Source organism: Heterodontus francisci, chromosome 1 (assembly GCF_036365525.1).
Source record: "Heterodontus francisci isolate sHetFra1 chromosome 1, sHetFra1.hap1, whole genome shotgun sequence".
Taxonomy (NCBI): domain Eukaryota; kingdom Metazoa; phylum Chordata; class Chondrichthyes; order Heterodontiformes; family Heterodontidae; genus Heterodontus; species Heterodontus francisci.
In genome coordinates this window covers 163543920-163566053 of record NC_090371.1, presented here as the reverse complement: position 1 = coordinate 163566053, position 22134 = coordinate 163543920, and positions in this window count along the sequence as shown.

The window sequence follows — 22134 nt, the reverse complement described above, 5'->3', positions numbered from 1 at the left end:
GTGCGGGGTGAAGATGGTGCGAGGGGGGGGCGGGCTGGGACGGGGTTGTGAGGGGGTGAGCTGAGAGGGTGGAGCAGGGAAGGGGACGGGGGTGGGGGGGGGTGGAAGGGGGGGTGGAATCTGGTGCAGGTAATAAGCCATTTCCTCAGTGCCCACCATCGACGTCCGGAAAGCTCATCCACGTCCTTCGGGAGGTGAAGCATCATTTGGCAGACTTAGAGGTGATTACATTTGCTAAGGGTTTTTTTTTTGCAGTGGTTTAAATAAAGGCATGCAGCATTGCCGACAGTGCGCTGCAGATGCTCTCCGAGCCATCTCCCGCGGGCGCTTTGAAGTTGCGGCCGGGGGGGCCGTTCGTGGATGTTTTGGGTGTTCGGGGCACCTTTTCACAGGACTTGTCTCGGGTCCCGCAGCTCCTTCTTCACCTCAATGGACTTACCGCATGCCGTGGCTGCAGACACTCTGGACTGTGAAGACAGCAGGATCGGAGATTGAAGTATCGGCAGCTGTTCTCGTCAGTTTCATCCGGATCAATTTCATTGAGAAAACAAAGAGCAGGTGTGGCTGGGGGAGGGCAGTGGGCCCAGGTAACATACACTAAACTAACTGTTAACTTTTAGATAGGGCTAAAATGAACTGATTTAAAGAGCCAGGGGAATTTAAACAGTTTAAGAGGGCAGATTGGGGGAGAAAACGTTAGGGATGGGAGCAGATGGCCATGGATAGAGTTGAACAGCAAGGGAGCTTCCTAGGGAGCTTCCAGCCCAGGAGCCATCTTGAAAGATGCATTTACTATACCACAAAAAGGCGAACTGGCATTCCATTGCTTTTAAACTGCTTCAAGGTCTATGGTAAACCTCGAAACCCAGATTCTAGGTCCTAGACTACCAACAAGAGATGCCACAGAACATGTACTTGTATTATTACCATGTTTATATGGTATGGCCAAATGTCAAGAATAAATTTAATGATTATTTCTTATTCCAATCTGTTGCTGCTGCTGCTTGTAGCGGCTCCATACTGTCATGGTATGTCACGTTCATCTATCTTGCGTCATCCTCACACATCCGCTGTAGCTCGTGTGCAATCACTCTCTGATGTCCATTGTTCAACTACACCTAGCACAACCCCTCTTTCTGCTGCCCTCTACTTCGCCCTAGAGAAGAGATTTCTATAGCTTTTCAGCTCTGATCAAAAGGCCAAAATACTGGCATTTTCTTTTCTGGATGTCACTTTTTAGAGTTATTTTTGCTCTTACAATTTCAAGCACCTTTTCATTTGTCTTATGATCTGAATAAGGAATTTTAAGCATACATCTTAGCATCCACATTTCAAAGGCCTCTATTTTCTTCCACAGATCTTTAATTATTGTCCAGGTTTCTGAGGCATACAGGAAAGTGGATAGAATGTAGCATCTTATGAGTTTTTTCCTTATCTCTGTCCTTCTTCTGACTTTGGCATCACATCTACCATCTTCTGTTATTCTTTGTTCTAAATGGACAACATTATCTACTTGTTCCAGTGTGACACCATCCACTTCAATTTTCACTCTTGTTTCTTCTAATGTATTCCTTCCAATTACCATTGTTCTTGTCTTTTTGTTGTTCATACTCAATCCGTATTCTAAAGTTAAGATTTTACTTGCTCTATGATATTTTGCAGTGCCGCTTCTGATTCTGCAAGTAGCGCTGTGTTGTCAGTGTTCTTACCTCCAATATTCACACCTGAAAGTACATCTAATTCTTTGAATATTTGTTCTGTCTACAGGTTGACTAGTTTTGGTGACAGTATACAGCATTGTCGTACTCCTCTCTTCACTTAAAATATATCTGATTGTCCATCTTCTAGCCTGGTGCTCGTTATTTGGTCCAAATATAGGTTCTGGATAAATCTCACATCTTTACTGTCAATGTCACATTTCAGCAACACATCTATTATTTCCATCTGTATTAACTTCAAAATAGAATACAATAGCCCCATTATAGTCAAAGGTTCCACAAACATTACTAGGTATTAAACAGAAATAAAAACAGAAAATGTTGGAAATACTCAGCAAGTCAGGCAGAGAAACATTTCAGGTTAATGACCTTTAAAGCTGATTCAGGTACATAGTATTAGGTGTCAAACAGGCTTCTGCTGATATGCAACTGGTAATATTCTACAAATTCAGATTCAAAGCAGCAATTAACAAAGTCAATAGAATGTTGAACTACATAGCCAAAACAGTGGAACATAAGTTCAAGGAATTTGTGTTGCAATTTTATACTGCTCTGACTAGACCAAAGATTGAGCAGTCCAGTTCTGGTCATTGAGATACAGGACAAACATTAAAGCATTGGAGTCAGTGCAGAGACAAGTCAAGAAGCTGATCCTTATTGTCAGTAGTCTGAGGTATAAAGACTGGAGAGACTAGCAATTTTTCAGTCTGAAGAGCAAATGTCTGAGAGATGATTGAATAGAGATATATAAGTTAGTAAACTGTAAGGAAATGGTTAATCTGGGAATGTTACCTCAAATCAAACAGTAAAAATATAACAAGGGGACACAAGTTGAAATTAATAAAAGATAACTTTAGGATTTATTTCAGGAAGTTCTTCACACTGTAAATAACACTTGGAATGGACATCTGAACAGAGTGGTGGAGACAAAAATACTGCATACATTTAAAGAACAATTAGATACAGCAAATGGGGAGTGGAGCATAAGGCTTTTCAGGATGGATCACGAACAAGAGTCAAATGGTACTCCTTATGCATAATTATTTCATGACGTTACATCAGTAGGTAGCAGATTAATGGAATTGATCAGTCGAAGCAAATTTGAGAAGGCAGCAGAGTCTGAAGAAACTTTGAAATGTCAGAAGTACCTGGACATAACTATGGCAAACCTGATTAAATACAGGTGTATGCAAGGTGTTTCCCTGTTGAAGAAAAAATGAGGCCTACGTAATGAATAGAGATGAACTGGGTAGGGAAGAGGTTGAATGAGATCTGGAGAGTGATAGTAGATTCAAAACACTGATCGTGTCCAGTCGCTGCATAACAACAGTCATCAAATAGAATGTTCAGCTATATTGTCAAAGTTTAAAGGTATAAGCCTGAAGCTCACATACTGAAGCCGTATAATGCTATTGTCAGGTTGCACTTCCATTTGGTATAGAGGCAGAAGGGAAACTCTGACAGTTAAGCAGATGTGCCATGAAGCTGGTCTCTACTGTCAGAGGGCTGAGCTATAAGAAAAGTTCACTCTTGAAAAGAAGCCTATGGAAAGTGATCTAATAGAGCAATATAAGTTACTAATTGACATTGTTTCAAGATAAATCATGACTGTAGGACAAGGATACATAGGATATACTAGTAAAAATCAAATTCAGGACAATGTAAGTACCTTCAGGGAGTGAAGAGGAAGTAGACATGCAAGGGAGCACCTAACATCGGGAGCAGATAAATATAGTGCGAGGCTCGGGACCTTCACTTTCCTTCGAGGAGTGGAGAGGAACCGGACCTACGAGGGAGAACCTAATATCGGGAGAAGATAAATACACAGCAAGGCCCCGAGCCTTCATTTACCTTCAGGGAGTGGAGAGGAACCAAACCTGCGAGGGAGAACCTAACATTGGGAGAAGATAAATAGAGAGCGAGGCACAGGGCCTTCACTTCACTTACCTTCAGGGAGCATAGAGAACCGGACCTGCGATGGAACTTCAGGAGTCAGTGTGCGCTGACTGAGTTTGAAAAAAGAATCAACAGGAAAGCTGTAAGGTACTGGTTGGTGAGTTACTGCTGTTAGAGAGTGTCTGTAAATATCTAGGTTAGTACACTGCTGTTAGGGTGCATGTTTTAATAGTTGGAAATTAGAAAACACATAAAATAAAAATTGAAAATTTTTAAGGAGCTACCTTGTAATTAATTAAGATACACAAGCAGAGAGGAAGCAATAAGCTGGTGAGTCTACTGTTTTGCTTTATATTTGAGCAGTAAAGTTTATTGTATTACCAAGGTTTAAATTAGTACAGTAAGTGCTGGTGAGGAGAGGCATTCATTAAAAAAAGTAAGAAGTTAATTAAATAATTAGTTAATGAAAACAAAAAAAGGATGGCAGGGCAGGTGATGTGTTGCAGCTGCAGTATGTGGGAGCTCATGGACACCAATGTGATCCACTGCAGCCACGTCTGCAGTAAGTGTTTGTGGCTTGAGGAGCTTTGGCTCAGAATAGATGAGCTGGAAGCCGAGCTGCAGATACTGCGATGCATCAGGGAGGGGGAAAGTTACCTGGACACTTTGTTCCAGAAGACAGGCACACCCCATAGGATAGCATCTACCGATTTGGTCAGTGCTTAGGGACAGGGTGGTGTGACTGTAAGTGAGGCAGGTAAGGGGATCGAGAAGGCAGAAGTGGAGGAACCTCAGCCCTTGAAATTGTCCAACAGGTTTGAGGTTCTTTTAGCTTGTATGGATGAGATCGAGGGCTGAAGGGTGAATGACCATGGCACTGTGGTACAGGAAACCATTCAAGCGGGGGGAGTAATTAGAAATGTAGTGCTTGTAGGAGATAGTATAGTAACAGAGACACAGTTCTCTGCAACCAAGAATAAGAATCCAGAAGGCTGTATTGCCTGCCAGGGTTTGGGACGTCTGCTCTGAGCTGGAGAGGAACTTTCAGTGGGAATAGGAGGATCCAGTTGTCATGGTCCATGTGGGTACCAATGACATAATAGGACTAGGAAAGAGACACTACATAGAGAATATGAGCAACTAGGGGCTAAATTAAAAAGCAGAACCTCAAAGGTAATAATCTCTTAATTATTATCTGAGCCACAAGCAAATTGACGTAGGGTAAATAAGATTAGAGAGTTAATTGCGTGGCTCAAAGATTGGTGTGGGAGAAAAGGGTTTTGATTCATGGGGCACTGGCACCAGTACTGTGGAAAGTGGGAGCTTCACTGTTGGGACAGTCTTCACCTGAACCGAGCTGGGACCAGTGTTCTGGCGAGTTGTATAGCTAGGGCAGTAGAGATGGCTTTAAACTAAATAGTGGGGGTGAAAGATCAAATAAGGGAAGATAATAAAGAGAGAGGACAAGACAAGGGAGGAAGGTAGCAATAAAGTAATTGATAATCTGAGTGTGGCAGGAAGAGACAGAGCATATAAACTTAAGAGTGCACCAGCAGATAAGGCTAGAGGTTGTGAAAATAATAAAAAGACAGAATTAAAGGTACTGTATCTGAACACACACAGCATTTGCAACAAGGTAGGTGAATTGACAGCACAAATGGAAGTAAACAGATATGATCTAATTGCCATTATGGAGATGTGGCTGCAGGGTGACCAAGGCTGGGAACTCAATGTTCAATGGTATTCGACATTTAGGAAGGAAAGGAAAAAGGAAGTGGGGTAGCACTGTTAAAGGATGAGATCTGTATATTAGTGAGAGAGTATCTTAGGTCGGGAGATCAAGATGTAGAACCAGTCTGGGTGGAGTTAAGGAACAGCAACGGGCAGCAAACATTGGTAGAAGTTGTTTATAGGCTACCAGACAGTAGTGGTAATGTAGGGCACGGTATAAATAAAGAAATTAGAAGTGCACATAACAAGGGTAATAATCATGGGGGACGTCAATTTACATATAGACTGGGTAAACCTAATTAGCACTAATGCAGTGGTAGACGAATTCCTGGAATGTATACAAAATAGGTTTGGAGAATAGTATGTTGAGCAACCAACTAGAGAATGGGCTATTTTAGATCTAGTATTGTGCAATAAGAAAGGTCTAATTAATAATCTTGTTCTAAAGGAGCCTCTCAGGAAGAGTGACCATAATATGATAGAATTTTATATTAAGTTTGAAAGTGATGTACTTCAATCCAAAACTAGGGTCTTAAGTCTAAACAAAGGAAATTACAAAGGTATGAGGGGCAACTTGGCTGTGTTAGATAAGGAATGTAAATTAAAAGTTACGATGGTAGATGGGCAATGGCTAGCATTTAAGGAATTAATACATGGCTTACAACAAATTTACATTCCTTTGAAACACAAAATCCCAGCAGGAAAAATGATCAACCATGGCTAACAAGAGAAGTTAAAGATTGCATTAGATCAAAGGAAGAGGCTTATAAAGTTGTTTGAAAAAAGTAGTAATCCTGAGGATTGGGAGCATTTTAGAATTCAGCAAAGCAGGACCAAGAAACTGCTAAAGAAAGAGAAAATAGAATATGAAAGTAAACTAATGAGAAACATAAGAACAGACTGTAACATCTACTATAGGTATGTAAAAAGGAAAAGATTAGCAAAGACAAATGTGGGCCCACTACAGGCAGAGACAGGAGAACTTATAATGGGGAATAAGGAAATGGCAGAGAAACTAAACAAATACTTTGTGTCTGGCTTCACAGAAGAAAATACTAAAAACCTCCCAGGAATACTAGAGAAGCAAGGGTCTAGCGAGGAACTGAAATAAATTAGTATCAGTAAAAAAGTAATACTAGAGAAATTAATGGGGCTGAAAGTTGATAAATCCCCTGGACCCGATGATCTACATCCCAGAGTGTTGAAAGAGGTTGCTGTAGAGATAGCGGACGCGTTGGTGATCATCTTCCAAAATTCTATAGATTCTGGAGCGGTTCCTGCAGATTAGAAGGTAGTAAATACAACCACACTATTTAAGAAAGAAGGGAGAGAGAAAATGGGGAACTACAGACCTGCTAGCCTGAATCAGTAGTAAGGAAAATGCTAGAATCTATTATAAAGGATGCGATAACAGGACACTTAGAAAATAATGGTAGGATTGGGAAGAGGCAACATGGATTTATGAAAGGGAATCATGTTTGACAAACCTGTTAGAGTTTTTTGAGGATGCAAGTAGCAGAATAGATAGGGGGAACCAGTAGATATGATATATTTGGATGTTCAGAAGGCTTTTGATAAGGCTTTCAGGAGGCTAGGAAGCAAAATTAGAGCACATGCAATTGGGGGTAATATGCTGGCATGGATTGACAATTGGTTAATGGACAGAAAACAGAGAATAGGAATAACCAGGTCATTCTCAGGTTGGCAGGCTGTGACTCGTGGGGTACCACAAGTAGTAGTGCTTGGACCCCAGCTGTTCATAATCTATATCAATGATTTGGATGTGGGACCAAATGTAATATTTCCAAGTTGGCTGATGACACAAAATTAGGTGGGAATATGAGTTGTGAGGAGAATGCAAAAAGGCTTCAAGGGTATTTAGACAGGCTAAGTGAATGAGAAAGAACATGGCAGATGGAATATAATGTGAAAAAATGTGAAGTCAACCACTTTGGTAGGAAAAACAGAAATGCAGAATATTTCTTAAATGGTGGGAGATTGGGAAGCATTGATGTCCAAAGAGATCTGGGTGTCCTTGTTCATAAGTCACTGAAAGCTAACATACAGGTGCAGTAAGCAATTAGGAAGGCAAATGGTATGTTGGCCTTCATTGCAAGACAATTTGGGTACAGGAGTAAAGAAGTCTTACTGCAATTGTATAGAGCCTTGGTGAGACTGCACCTGGGGTATTGTGTACAGTTTTGGTCTCCTTACCTAAGGAAGGATATACTTGCCATAGAGGGAGTGCAACAAAGGTAATTGGTAATTGTAATCAGAGAAGCCATAAAGATGACAAATGTGAGAAGTTAACAGTTCTGATGTTAGGCTAGAGACACAGTATTTGGGTAGAGAAGGGGATGCTTCACTCTTTAAAGTCCTTGAGGCTGACACTGGTTGGGAGTATGTGAGGTTTACTCTGCACTATGTGTATCAAAACAGCAAACAAACTTTGAAAGGATTGGCTTACAATTTTGATATGCGTAGGAAATCTTCTGTTTGGATGCCAAAAATAGAAACATTTTTTATTCCCGGTACCAATAGTCTTCACATTACAAATTCACTAGTTTTGTATTGAAACTAGCATAGCAGAGGCACTCATCATTGAGCCTTCTGCATAAGAACATAAGAAATAGGAGCAAGAGTAGGTCATACGGCCCCTCGAGCTTGCTCCGCTATTCAATAAGATCATGGCTGATCGGATTGTGGCCTTAACTCCACTTTCATGTCTGCCCGCCACCGCACCCCCCCCCCCCCCCCCCACCCCCACACATAACCCTTGACTCCCTTGTAGATCAAAAATCTATGTAACTCAGCCTTGAATATATTCAATGAACCAGCCTCCACTGCTCTCTGGGGAAGAGAATTCCAAAGATGAATGACTCTCTGAGGGAAGAAATTCCTCCTCATCTCTGTCTTCGAAGGGAGACCCCTTATTTTTAAACTGTGTCCCCTCATTCTAGATTCCCTCATGAGGGGAAACATCCTCTCAGCATCTACCCTGTCAATCCCCCTCAGAACCTTATATGTTTCAATAAGATCACCTCTCATTCTTCTAAACTCCAATGAGTATAGGTCCAAGCTGCTCAACCTTTCCTCTTAAGACACCCCTTTCATCCCAGGAATCAGCCTAGTGACCCTTTTCTGAACTCCAATGCCTGTATATCCCTCCTTAAGTAAGGAGACCAAAACTGTACACAGTACTCTGCAGAATCACAGAAGCACATCCCTGGAACCATTCTCATGAATCATTTCTGCACTCTCTCCAATGTCTTCACCTCTTTCCTAAAGTGTGGCGCCCAGAATTGGATGCAATACTCCAGGTGAGGCCGAAACAGTGTTCTATACAAGTTCTAGGTGCAGTCTCACCAATGCCCTGTACAGCTTTAGCAAGACTTCCCTACTTTTATGCTGCATCCATCTTGTAATAAATGCCAACATTCCATTTGCTTTCCTAATTACTTGCTGTACCTGTGTGCTGACTGTTTGTGATTTATGTATAAGGACACCCAGATCCCTCTGCACCGCAGCATTCTACAGGCACTTGCCATGCAAATAATATTCTGCTTTTCTATTCTTCCCGCCAAAGTGGACAATCTCACATTTTCCCACATTATACTCCACCTGCCACATTTTTGCCCACTTACTTAGCCTATCTATATCTCTTTGCAGACTTTTTGGGCTGAATTTTGTTCTCTTGTTGGAAGCAGATTCAGTGGTATGGTGGAGGGGGGGGGGGAGGGGGGCAGAGAATCTCCACGGAGCCATCGCCACGAAACCTGGCGACGTACCACATTGTGCCAATTTTGTCAGAGGCAGGGAGTTTCTGACGCCCCGACGTGACAGCATTGCCACTTAAATGTTGTAATTGCTGCTTTAAATAAATTTGAATCTAATTCACTGTGATCCAACGAAGGTTCCTCAGTGTTGTAGTTGGCATGTGGCAATCACGTGCTATCCCTCCTTTCTGAAATAGTGGGGTTACATTTGCTATCTTCCAATCTTCAGGAACCGCTCCAGTATCCATAGCATTTTAGAAGATGATTACCAAAGCACCCATTATTTCTGCAGCCACCTCTTTCAACACTCTGGGGTGGCGGTGATGTAGTGGTTATGTCACTGGACTAGTAATTCAAAACCCAGGCTAATGCTCTGGGGGCATGGGTTTGAATCCCACCACAGCAGATGGTGAAATTTGAGTTCAATTTACAAATCTGGAATTAAAAAGTTAGTCTAATGGTGACCATTGTCGATTGTTGTAAAAACCCATCTGGTTCACTGATATCCTTTTGGGAAGGAAATCTGCTGTCCTTACCTGGTCTGGCCTACATGTGACTCCTAGACACACTGCAACGTGGTTGACTCTTAAAATACCCTCTTAAATGGCCTAGCAGTCCACTCACTTCAAGGGCAATTATGGATGGGCAATAAATGCTGGCCTTGCCAGCAATGCCCACATCCCACAAATGAATTAAAAAAATGCTTCACAACTTTGAAAAGCTGGCACCACTGAGGCAAGAGTCCTCAGTGCTGTGAAAGGGAAGGTAACCTAACCAGAGTAATATAGGGGAAGTGGGGTTTTACAGCGGCCATTGCGGCTATGCTGAGTGTCCAAGGGGCTTGTGTGTGAATGGGGGGATCTCTGAAAGCGTATAGGTATTGTGTGTTGGCGGGCCATTAATTACTATTCTATATGATGTCGTTACGGGTGTGAAGGCTCACACTTCTGGAAAAGATGTTAGACCAACAGTAATCGTTACTCTAGAAACATATCAGGCATCTCGATGAGCAAACATTGACAAGCATTTTTGGCAAGACAGTTCATTTTAGCTTTGGAAGGAAAGCGAAGGTCACAAGGGTGTAGGCATGGGTCTGATTCACCCTGTTTTTCTGGATCCCCTTGGCATGTTGAGGTGCCTCTGTTGCAGGCGGGATCAAGAGGCAGCTGCGGTTCAGCTAGAAACTTTGAGACACGAGTAGCAGCAGCAACCAGCCAGGCCAAGAAAAACACAAGTACACCAGCGAGTTGTGCAGATATCCAAATGACACTGTCAGCAAAAGCTACGGCTGTCCAGGGAGACAGTCACAGACCTATGCGGCCGCCTTCACGACGGATTGCGACCAATGGGATTTGGTGGCCATCCTCTGCCTGTGGCCCACAAAGTTACGGTGGCCCTCACATTTATGGATCGGGTTCATTCCAGGGATCCACCGGGTACATGTATGGGGTCTCTCAGTCTGCAGCGCACTGCTGCATCAAGGAGGTGACCAATGCTCCGTTCAAGAGGGCCGGTGACTATGTGCGCAACTGGACCAACCCTGACAGTCAGGTCGAGAGGGCCATCGGATTTGGGTCCATAGCTGGATTCTCACAGCTGTAAGGTGTAATTAACTGTATGCATGTGGCCATCAAAGCTCCCACGGACCAACCAGCTGCCTTCATCAACAGGAAGGGTTTCCATTCAATCAGTGTTCAACTGGTCTGAGACTACTGAAAGCACTTCCTACAAGTGTGTGCCTGCTTCCCGGGAACTGCCACTGCTCCTGCATACTTCACTGATCCCAGGTGCCACAACTTTTTACCTTTTTGCCTTCAGGGGTGCATTCTCAGGGACAAGGGCTACCCCTTGAAGATATGGCTTCTGATGCCAGCAAAGAACCCTCGCAATACAGTGGCTCCACCCGAGCGACCATCAAGCAGGCCATTGGGCTGCTAACAATGAAGTTCCGATGCCTTGATCAATCTGGTGGAGCCCAGCATTATGCCCCAGAGAGGGTTGCGTGTATCATGGTGGTCTGCTTTGCTCTACATAATCTAGCACTGTAGAGGGAGGAGGATTTACATGAGGAGGACATGTGTGAGCAACAAACATTCTCCAATGAAGAGAACACGGAGGAGAAGTACGGCCAAGCAGCTATAAAAGAGCACAACACGGTGATGGAAGCCAGACGGTGAGCAAAGTGCAAAGGACACTAGGAACAACCTTATAATGACCCGTTTTCAATAACCCAGATGTCTACTCAATAAGAATGCCGAATATACTGACCATCATGCATGTAGTCTTCTGCTTGTGTACCATCTGTCTCACCTGAATGAAGGCCAGCAACAATGTACGATATTGCCCATGGGAGAGAATTTGTAAAATATTTTTTCACTCACGTTGCCATGATAATGATGTCCATGGTCACACTGGCAATACTCTCAGGGTTATGTCGGAATTCTGAGAGTCACAATTAAGGCATGTTGGAATCTGATTTACAAACAATGAAGGCTAATGATTGGCACAGAAGAACATCTATTTTAAGTAAACATGATATAGTTGTGTCACCTGTGAATACTGAAGTGTGTGTAGGTTTTCTTAAGACATTTGTTGGTGGTCCTGCAGGGTATAACCTCTGCACTAGCAGCTGTGCTAGAGACAGGCTTCTGATCATGATGCCCCTTGGCCTGGGATCACTTTGGCAATTGTCCTCTGTGTGCCTGAGGCCTGGAGAGCCCCGGCAGCCTGAAGGCTTCCTGCACTGATGCAGGCCTCAGGCATCGCGGCTGCAGGAGCTGGACTGTCTGGCGGAGGGGCTAAGGAGCTGGTGTCCACAGTCGAAATGCCCTTAGGGGAGACCCTAGATCTGGAGTGCAGCCTTTCCTTTTCCCTCTCAAGGCTTGCTTGAACCTCCCTGCTTACCAGAGAAGGACTAAGAGCAGGAAAACTTTCCAGGCTCCTGTTCCTTCTCTTGCCCTGCCAATACTGATCTGAACTCATGGCCAAGGCAAGGGCTTGTAGGCCATGAAGCATCTGTAGAAGATATCTCTCCAAGAGGGTCACCAACTTCTCGATGGATGAAGTCATGCGCTCATATGTCTGTGAAATAGCAGCACTCATGGCATGAATGGACTTCTTCATCGTCAGCTTATGGCTGTGCATAGCCTCTGGCATCTCCACCAGATGTTGCCTTCCTTCTCCCTGCAACTCCAACATGCTCTGTGCTGTCAACACCAGAGGCTTGTCATCAGTCTGGGGCTCAGCTTGGGCCTGGCCACCGACCGTCCTCCAACCGTCAGAGGCCTCGGCTGTCTCAGCCTCAGCCAGCTGCTCGGGCGCATGCGGTGCTCTCACCAGATTGTGACCCTGATTGTAAAGTCGAGTGGATTCCCACCAAGGTAAAAGTATAAGTCCTCTATCCATGCTAATATATTACCCCCAACACCATGAGCTCTTACCTTGTGTAGTAACCTTTTATGTGGCACCTTATCGAATCCCTTATGAAGATCCACCTTTAGTACCTTTTTGTTCATTCTTACATGGGATGTGGGCTTTTGCTGACAAGGCCAGCATTTGTTGCCCATCCCTAATTGCCTTTGAAAACTGAATGGCTTGTTAGGCTTTTTCAGAGGGAAGTTTAGAGTTAACCACATTGCTGTGGATCTGGCGTCACATGTAGGTAAGGATGGCAGATTTCCTTCCTTAAAGGACATTAGTGAACCAGATGGGTCTTTATGACAATTGATGATAGCTTTCTGGTGCTATTACTGAATGTAGATTTCAATTGCAGATTTAAAAAAAATGAATTAATTGAATTTTAAATTCCACCAGTTGCCATGGTGGGATTTGAACCCATGTCCCCAGGACATTAGCCTGGACCTCTGGAGTACTAGTCCAATGACATTTCCACAATGCAACCATCTCCCCTTACACCCATATCATAAAATGCAGAACACCAAATGCATTGTCTAAGGGTAGATATGTGTTTTGATTGATCTCTTAGTTCCAAGATAACAACTATAATGAGGGGTTTTCATAATTTTAATAATCAGCAAGGAGAGACATAGTGGAATCAAGCATGAGGTGCCTTCTACCATTCTTGTACAAGACATGGAACAAAACTAAAAAATATGTCATGTGGATGTCAACATCCACTTCTTGGAATTCTTAAAAACACCAACGCATCATATTTTTTCAAAGGATTTAAATAAGACAACGAGCAAAACAAGCAAAACAAAACATATGAATATCAAACTCTTGAATCTGTCTTGGCTAACCTTCAAACTTAGGGATATTCCTAAAGGCTGAGTGCTGTTTGTTTGTAGAAGTTGGAATATTGATAGGTGAGTAAGAGAAATAGGGCTAGATATCGACATTAGACAAGGATGTGTGTCTGGGTGAAGAAGACTGAGGAGCAGCATTAGTGACATCTATGGAGAAGATTTCACTTGTGCAGGTATTGGTGGGAGTCCATTCTCCCTTCTGATTGTGAGAACAGCATAAGGATGAAGAAGGTAGAGAATGAGGAGGAGAAGTGCTTTGTATTTTATGCACATTTACAACAGCAGATACCAGAAGACTAGTCAACCATGTCAGTTTAAAAGAGTGATTACCAAAGATGATGCTTTGCATTGCATAATGTGTGTGTCTATGGTGGAAACTTGCAGGCTTTTGACTTAAGGCTGACATTCTTGATGAATCCACAAGGTCATGGAGTTTAAGTGTACTTTTGTGTAATCCTTTGAGAAAACATGGGCAAGGCTTAAATGTCAAAGTCACCAATAATCACAGTGTAGACTAAAATCACATTTGCAGGATCACTGATCAGAACATTTTGTAAACTGACTTGAAAAGTCCTGGAATATTCCATTTGCAATGTTGTTACCTCCGAGCACTGAGCTCCCCTTGCAGTTTCCAGAAAAGAAAGGAATTCTAATTAGTATCCATTTGATTCTTTTGATTATAATTTAAGCTAGTACCTTAACAAAGAGAATGTTGAAACTTTCTGGGCACATGAAATATACCAAGCATCTTTCTGACATTGTACAAAATCACACCACAGGCTGTATTTTATGTTTTTCACTCTTTTGTGGACTTAACCACCTGTGAATTTGTTTTTAAATAGAAAAGATGCACATTACACTTAAGTAGACACATGGCTCATTAATCCATATTAGTTTTAGTGTTTTATTTTAGTTATACCTCATTTGAAGTGCTGAAAGCTAATTGCATGAAAGATACTTTCAATAACAATTAACCCATAGTTCTCTAGATTCTTCACAAACAGTTCCTCATACATTACATTTCAAATTATCTGTCTATATAAGCAGATATTTGCTTAGAACACAACAAACAATTAAGTTTCTTTAAAGACCTCCCCAGTGACAACCTCATGTAGTGATGAACAATACAGAGCAGTAAAATTCCAGGATTCATCCCAATTTGTGCTGAGTAAGCCAATTTCAGCTGGTTTTGTGATAAGGTGCTAAAATTAGCTTCAACACTATCAGCCTGGGGAGAGGGTAGAATGTCAGCTAGGGCTCCTGCCCTTTATTGTTATCCATTGACCCCTGCGGAAAGTGAGCACAGAGTGAAGGAAATGATTGAGTTCAGTTTAATTCCCACCCATGGTTAAACAGACACTGTCTAGTCTTGTAAATGAAGAAAGCTCACTTGAATGAGGGACCAGTGAACATCAGTCCCTTCTTGGTTGGTGGGGTGGTTAGTGGGAAGAGAATTGGTTTGAAATACTTCAAAGTCTCAATTATTTAATCATAAACATAATTGCCATCCAAGATGTTTTAGTCATGTATAAGTTGGAATGAAGAAATCATTTTTTAACAGTACATATTTGTCACCACTAGGGGACTGTTATGCTTTTCCTGCATGCAGTGCAGTCAATGCTTTGCCAACTTGGGCTCTGTTGCTGTTTTATTTTATTTTTATTTAGAGATACAGCACTGAAACAGGCCCTTTGGCCCACTGAGTCTGTGCCGACCAACAACCACCCATTTATACTAACCCTGCACTAATCCCATATTCCCTACCTCCTATCTACACTAGGGTCAATTTACAATGGCCAATTTACCTACCAACCTGCAAGTCTTTGGCTGTGGGAGGAAACCAGATCACCCGGCGAAAACCCACGCGGTCACAGGGAGAACTTGCAAACTCCGCACAGGCAGTACCCAGAATCGAACCCAGGTCCCTGGAGCTGTGAGGCTGCGGTGCTAACCACTGTGCCGCCCCGAATTCTATAGCATTATTCACAGATCTGTAGTGAAAAAACCCAAAATATCTCTTTTGTTATTTGTGAGTTAGAACTCTGTGGAAAATTTCATGGAATGCAGCCAACCAAAGTTCTGATGTTATCCCTGTCGGGGTGCAAAATTGTATTGAAGGCGAAGCAACAACATCCCACTGACAGGGTAATGTGGTGTTACAACACAGCAGCAGAATGTTCTGAACACTCTGAGGGATGACAATGGTGGGAATGGAACATTGTAACCTACATTGGACACCGAGAACCACATTCTCACTTTATAAACATTGCTTAGTTGTAAAGAACAACTGGGACGTGAATGAAGCAGTAGGTACTTGCTCACAAATTGCTTGGCTGACTGCCCTTTTGGACCAGCAACCATGTTCCTTTGTGGTTGCTTTTATTAATTCTTTAAAAGCCGGTTGCTTTTCTTATGGTGAAGGAAATGAAAACACCTGCTGCAAGATTTCCCCCTAGTAGAAATTAAATAAACTTAATTATTGTTCCATGAACTTCAGTGGAAATATTCTATCAATCTAATTGTGAGACATACAAATATTATTTTTATCCCTTTGATTGAATGGCAAAGAATTTAATTAAACCCAGTGGCAAAAATGTATCTTAATTAATAGGAGCTAGTTAAGAGAAGATGGCAAGTACCATAATGAAGGTTTATTAGAACATACTGCAAGCTTTGTAGTTGTATAGTCTTTGACATTACCTTCAACCTTTCATATTTGTATCACTGTGAAACTTGTCCTTTGCTGAAAACAGATCGTCACGTCCAAACTTGCTCGTTCCTCTTATCATGTGTGAGAGAAATTACTCATTTTCATATGAATTGCTTCAGTTAACTGAGATAATATTGATGCTGAAATGAGCAATTGTATAAATCACTGAAATGCTGTCATGTTTAGCTAAACAAATTTCTCAGGGGCCACACAAAAGACTGTTTTAATTTGACTTTATATAGTTGCTTATCATTAAGCCCAGCAGCTCTGTGAGTACCTCTATTTGTTGAAGTCTGCTGTGAATCTTGCTTCTGATTTTGATTGAAAATTAGTCAGCCTCATATCAGGGAATGCACACTGCACTCCTACTGGGCAACTTGGCCAGTTGATAATTATGAGAACCCCAGTGTAAAAAGGTTGTTGTGCATCTTGAATATCAAATACAGAAAGTAATTAAAGTTGCTGCTATACCCTACAATACCCAAGAGTTATTAAACAAGGCCAAATCTAGCAAAACGATATTGCTTTTATTAACAGTATCTTATAGGAAATTCCCTTGTCTGAATCCTCCCTTCCAGTTCAAAACTATTAGAACCATCTCTCTTGCACCTTAAAAATTTTCAAAAATTCCTGAAACACTTGCTCGGAATACTAGCTTACTGTCTTGACTGCAACCCTCTGAGCATGGAATTTCTGAAATACCTTTTCAGGTTATAGAATCAGTTTTATCTTCACTGAAAGTCCACCAGGATACCAAGCAGGGTGAAATGACTGAAGAAAGGCAGAGATTGGAAATTCACAAAGTTATATTGTGAATGATATTCTTTAAAGAAACCTAAGTTAACCAAAATAGAAACTGCTGGAAACACTCAGCAGGCCAGTCAGTGGAGAGAAACGGATGAGTTGATGTTTTGGGTGTTGATCCTTCATCAAAACTTAACTAAGGGTTCGCAACCAAAACATTAACTCCTCTACTCTTTCCACAGATGTCGACTGACCTGTTGTGTGTTTCCAGCATTTTCTATTTTTGTTTTAGATTTCCACCAGCAGCAGTTTTTTGCTTTTCAAAAAGCCAACAGTCACCCCTTACAGAATTGTATAGTGTTTAAGATCTTATATAATCCAGGATATGATTAATGAAAATATCCTCAGAAAATTACATTTCCATTGTGAGTTTTTTTAAAACAAAGCTATACATTATACTTGTGATTTGTATGAAATCTTTGTATACGTCAGGCAGTTGATTGTGTAATCAGATTAAAGGGTCTGCTGACACAAGTGGCAGATCAGTGCCATTTATTGGAGCCTCAATCCATTGCATCATGGAATGGTAGGATATGGATTCATGGAATGGGAGGATGTCGATTCATGCTTGTGACTTTCCAAATATTGGATGTAATTTTCACCTTCATCATTTGGACAGTAACCTTGTGGAGCCAATTTCTTTCTTGTAATGCAACCTACTTGATGAAGGTGAAAATTACCCCCATTGCATTCTTAAAATCAATCACACCACTCACATTGGTGCTGAATAGATATTAGAGCCTCCTGGGAGTGGGGTTTCATGCTATCTGTGTGCGATACAATTCTTTGTGTGTCAATCCCCTTTTGTTTCTATTCAAAATTCTACAGGATTACTCCTGTGGCAAAACTGGAAGAGCCACGTTTGGCTGGATTATATCAGGTGTCCTAAATCCCCCAAATTCCACCTCAATTGTCTCCAGTGCCCTAGTCATATGGAATAAATTTACAGCAATAAAAACAAGAAATGTTGGAAATACTCAGCAGGTCTGGCAGCATCTGTGGAGAGAGAAGCAGAGTTAACGTTTCAGGTCAGAGACCCTTCATCAGAACTGGAAAATATTAGAAATGTAAAAGGTTTTAAGCAAGTAAAGCGGGGGTGGGGCAAGGGATAACAAAAGAGAAGGTGTTGATAGGACAAAGTCACAGAGAATAACTGACCAGAAGGTCATGGAGCAAAGACAAACGGTATGTTAATGGTGTGGTGAAAGACAAATCCTTAGTACAGAGAGGGTATTAATTGACAGAAAAATGAACATCCCTGGCTCCAAGCACAAACATGAAAAAAAGTGGGTAGGCACAGTAGAAACAAACTAAAATAAAATAAACAAATAAAAAGGAAAAAGAAAAAATGGCTAAAAATAAAAAGGGGGTCCCATCATGCTCTGAAATTATTGAACTCAATGCTCAGTCCAGCAGGCTGTAGCGTGCCTAATCGATAAATGAGGTGCTGTTCCTCGAGCTTGTGTTGATGTTCGCTGGAAGAGGTGAGGGTAGAGATGCGGGAAATGGGCCGGACACGATTGAGGGCACTGTCAGCCACAGTGGGGGGGAATCCTCGGTTGAGGAAAAAGGAAGACATGTCAGAAGCGCTGTTGTGGACTATATCAGTGCCATTTCCCGCTCCCGCCCAGAACTAGAAAACTTTATCAACTTTGCTTCTAATTTCCACCCTTCTCTCACCTTTATATGGTCCATCTCTGACACTTGCCTTCCCTTCCTTGACTTCGCTGTCTCCATCTCTGGGGATAGGCTGTCTACGAATATTTATTATAAGCCCACTGACTCACACAGCTACCTCGACTACACTTCTTCACACCCTGCCTCCTGTAAGAACTCCATTCCATTCTCCCAGTTTCTCCATCTCAGAAGCATCTGCTCTGATGATGCAACCGATATAGTCCACGACAGCACTTCTGATATGTCTTCCTTTTGCCCTCATTTCCACCCCACCAGTCTCCACATCCAAAGGATCATCCAGGGTGATGCCACTACCAAACGCATCTTCTCCTCCCTTCCCCTGTCAGCATTCCAAAGGGTTCATTCCCTCCATGACACCTTGGTCCACTCCTCTATTACCCCCACCACCTCGTCCCCTTCCCAGGGCACCTTCCCTGCAATCGCAGGAGATGTAATACCTGCCCATTTACCTCCTCTCTCCTTACTATCCAAGGCCCCAAACACTCCTTTCAGATGAAGCAGGGATTTACTTGTACTTCTTTCAATTTAGTATACTGTATTCGCTGCTCACAATGTGGTCTCCTCTACATTGGGGAGACCAAACGCAGATTGAGTGACTGCTTTGCAGAACATCTCCGCTCAGTCCGAAAGCATGACCCCGAGCTTCTGGTTGCTGGCCATTTCAACACACCCTCCTGCTCTCATGCCCACATCTCTGTCCTGTGATTGCTGCAGTGTTCCAGCGAACATCAATGCAAGTTCAAGGAACAGCACCTCATTTACCGATTAGGCAAGCTACAGCCTGCCCGACTGAACATTGAGTTCAATAATTTCAGAGCATGATGGGACCCCCTTCTTATTTTTGTTTTTAGCCATTTTTTCTTTTTTCTTTTTTCTTTGTTTATTTTATTTTAGTTTGTTTCTACTGTGCCTACCCACTGTTTTTTTTTTCATGTTTGTGCTTGGGGCCAGGGCTGTTCATTTTTCTGTCAATTAACACCCTCTCTGTACTAAGGCTTTGTCTTTCACCACACCATTACCACACCGTTTGCCTTTGCTCCATGACCTTCTGGTCAGTTATTCTCTGTGACCTTGTCCTATCAAACCTGTTTTGTTATCTCTTGCCCCACCCCTGCTTTACTTGCTTAAAACCTTTTACATTTCTAATATTTTCCAGCTCTGATGAAGGGTCTCTGACCTGAAATGTTAACTTTGCTTCTCTCTCCACAGATGCTGCCAGACTTGCTGAGTATTTCCAGCATTTCTTGTTTTTATTTCAGATTTCCAGCATCTGCAATATTTTGCTTTTAATTAAATAGATTTACAGTGTGTGCAAGAAATAAATTCTGGTGGAAGTGGGCCCAGCAGTTCTTCTAACCCTTTTATTGTGTTGGACCTGCAGAGAAAGATGATATAGGAATGGGTGTACACCTCCCAGCCATGGTGACAAATAAAGATAGATTTGCGGTGCAATTGCAGCTTAGAGTCATAGAGTCAGTTATGGCATAGAGGAGGCCATTCGGCCCATCAAGTCCATGCCGGCTTTCCACAGAGCTATGCAGGCAGTCCCACTCTCCGACTCGATCCCCATATCCCTGCAAGTCTATGTCTCTCGGGTGGTCATCCAACTTCCTTTTGAATTCATTGATAGTCTCTGCTTCCACCACCCTTGTGGGAGGCAAGTTCCAGGTCATTCCCACCCGCTGTGTAACAAAGTTCTTCTTCATATCCCTCTGCATCTTTTTCCTGAAACTTTCAATCTGTGACCCCTTGTCTTGTAATATTTGATAAAGGGAAAAGTTTTTCCTTGTCTAACTTATCTAAGTCTGTCATAATCTTGTACACTTTTATTAAATCTCCCTTCAATCTCCTTTGTTTTAAGGAGAACAACCCCAATTTTTCCAACCTAACCTTGTAACTAAAATCCTTAATCCCTGGAACCATTCTGGTAAATCTCCTTTGCACCCTCTCAAGGACTCTCACCTCCTTCGTGAAGTGTGGTGACCAGAACTGGATGCAATACTCCAGTTCGGACCCTAACCAGAGCTATATAAAGGTTCAGCATAACTTCCCTGCTTTTGTACTCAAAGCCTCTATTTCTGAAGCTCAAGATCCCATATGTCATACAGCACTGAAACAGACCCTTCGGCCCACCGAGTCTATGCTGACCATCAACCATCCATTTATACTAATCCTACATTAATCCCATATTCCCTACCACATCCCCACCTTCCCTCAATTCTCCGACCACCTGCCTACACTAGGGGCAATTTACAATGGCCAATTTACCTATCAACCTGCAAGTCTTTGGCTGTGGGATGAAACCAGAACACCCAGCAGAAACCCACACAGTCAGAGGGAGAATTTGCAAACTCTGCACAGGCAGTACCCAGAACTGAGCCCAGGTCGCTGGAGCTGTGTGGCTGCAGTGCTAACCACTGCGCCACTGTGCTGCTTTGCTACCCACTCTCTCAATGCGTCCTGCCATCTTCAAAGATCTATGCGCATGCACCCCCAGGTCCCTCTGTTCTTGCACACTCTTTAGAAATGTGCCAATATTGCCTCTCCCCATTCCTTCTCCCAAAATGCATCACCGCACACTTGTCAGTATTAAATTCCATCTGCCACCTCTCTGCCCTTTCTGCTAGTCTATCTATTTCCCATTGCAGGCAGTTCATATCATCCTCACTGTTTGCCTTACCTCCAAGTTTGTTGTCATTAGCAAATTTTGAGATTCTACTCTGTATTCCAAGATCCAATTCATTTATATATAGCAAAAAAAGCAGTGGTCCCAGCACTGACCCTTGGGGAACACAACTGTCTACCATCTTCCAATTGGAAAAGCAACCATTTATTAAGACTTGTTGTTTTCTGTCCTTAAACTAATTTTTTATCCAATTGGGCACTGACCCTCCTATTCCCTGAGTCTCAATTTTGTTAACCAGCCTTTTATGTGGTAACTTGTCAAATGCTTTCTTAAACTCCACATAAACAACATCCACCGCTTTCCCTTCATCAACCTTCTTTGTTACTTCAATAAAAAGTTCAATTAGATTAGTCAAGCATGATCTGCCTTTTACAAATCCTTAATGAACTCGAACCTCTCTCAGTGTCCATTGATATTTTCCCTGATTGTTATTTCTGAAACCTTAGCCACCACTGATGTTAAACTAACTGGCCTGTTGTTGCTAGGACAGTCCTTACATTCTTTCTTGTATACGGGTGTCTCATTTGCCACTCTCCAATCTTCTGGCACCTCCCCCGTATCCAGGGAAGATTGGAAGATTATGGCAAGCCCTTGTGCTATTTCCATCCCCACTTCCTTTAGCAACCTGGGATGCAAAACCATCCAAACCAGGTGACTTATCTATCTTAAGCATAGTAGCTCCTCCCTCTCAATTTTTATCCCATCCATTGCTCTTTAAAGTTCTATAGCAAGTCATTGTAGCTTGTCCTCCCAAAGCTGTTTGCTCATATGACTGGTCTTCAAATTTAGTAAGCTCCTTTAAATTCTCTGTTCCACTGTCAGTAACCTGTCTCCCTCAGGCATTGTGTAA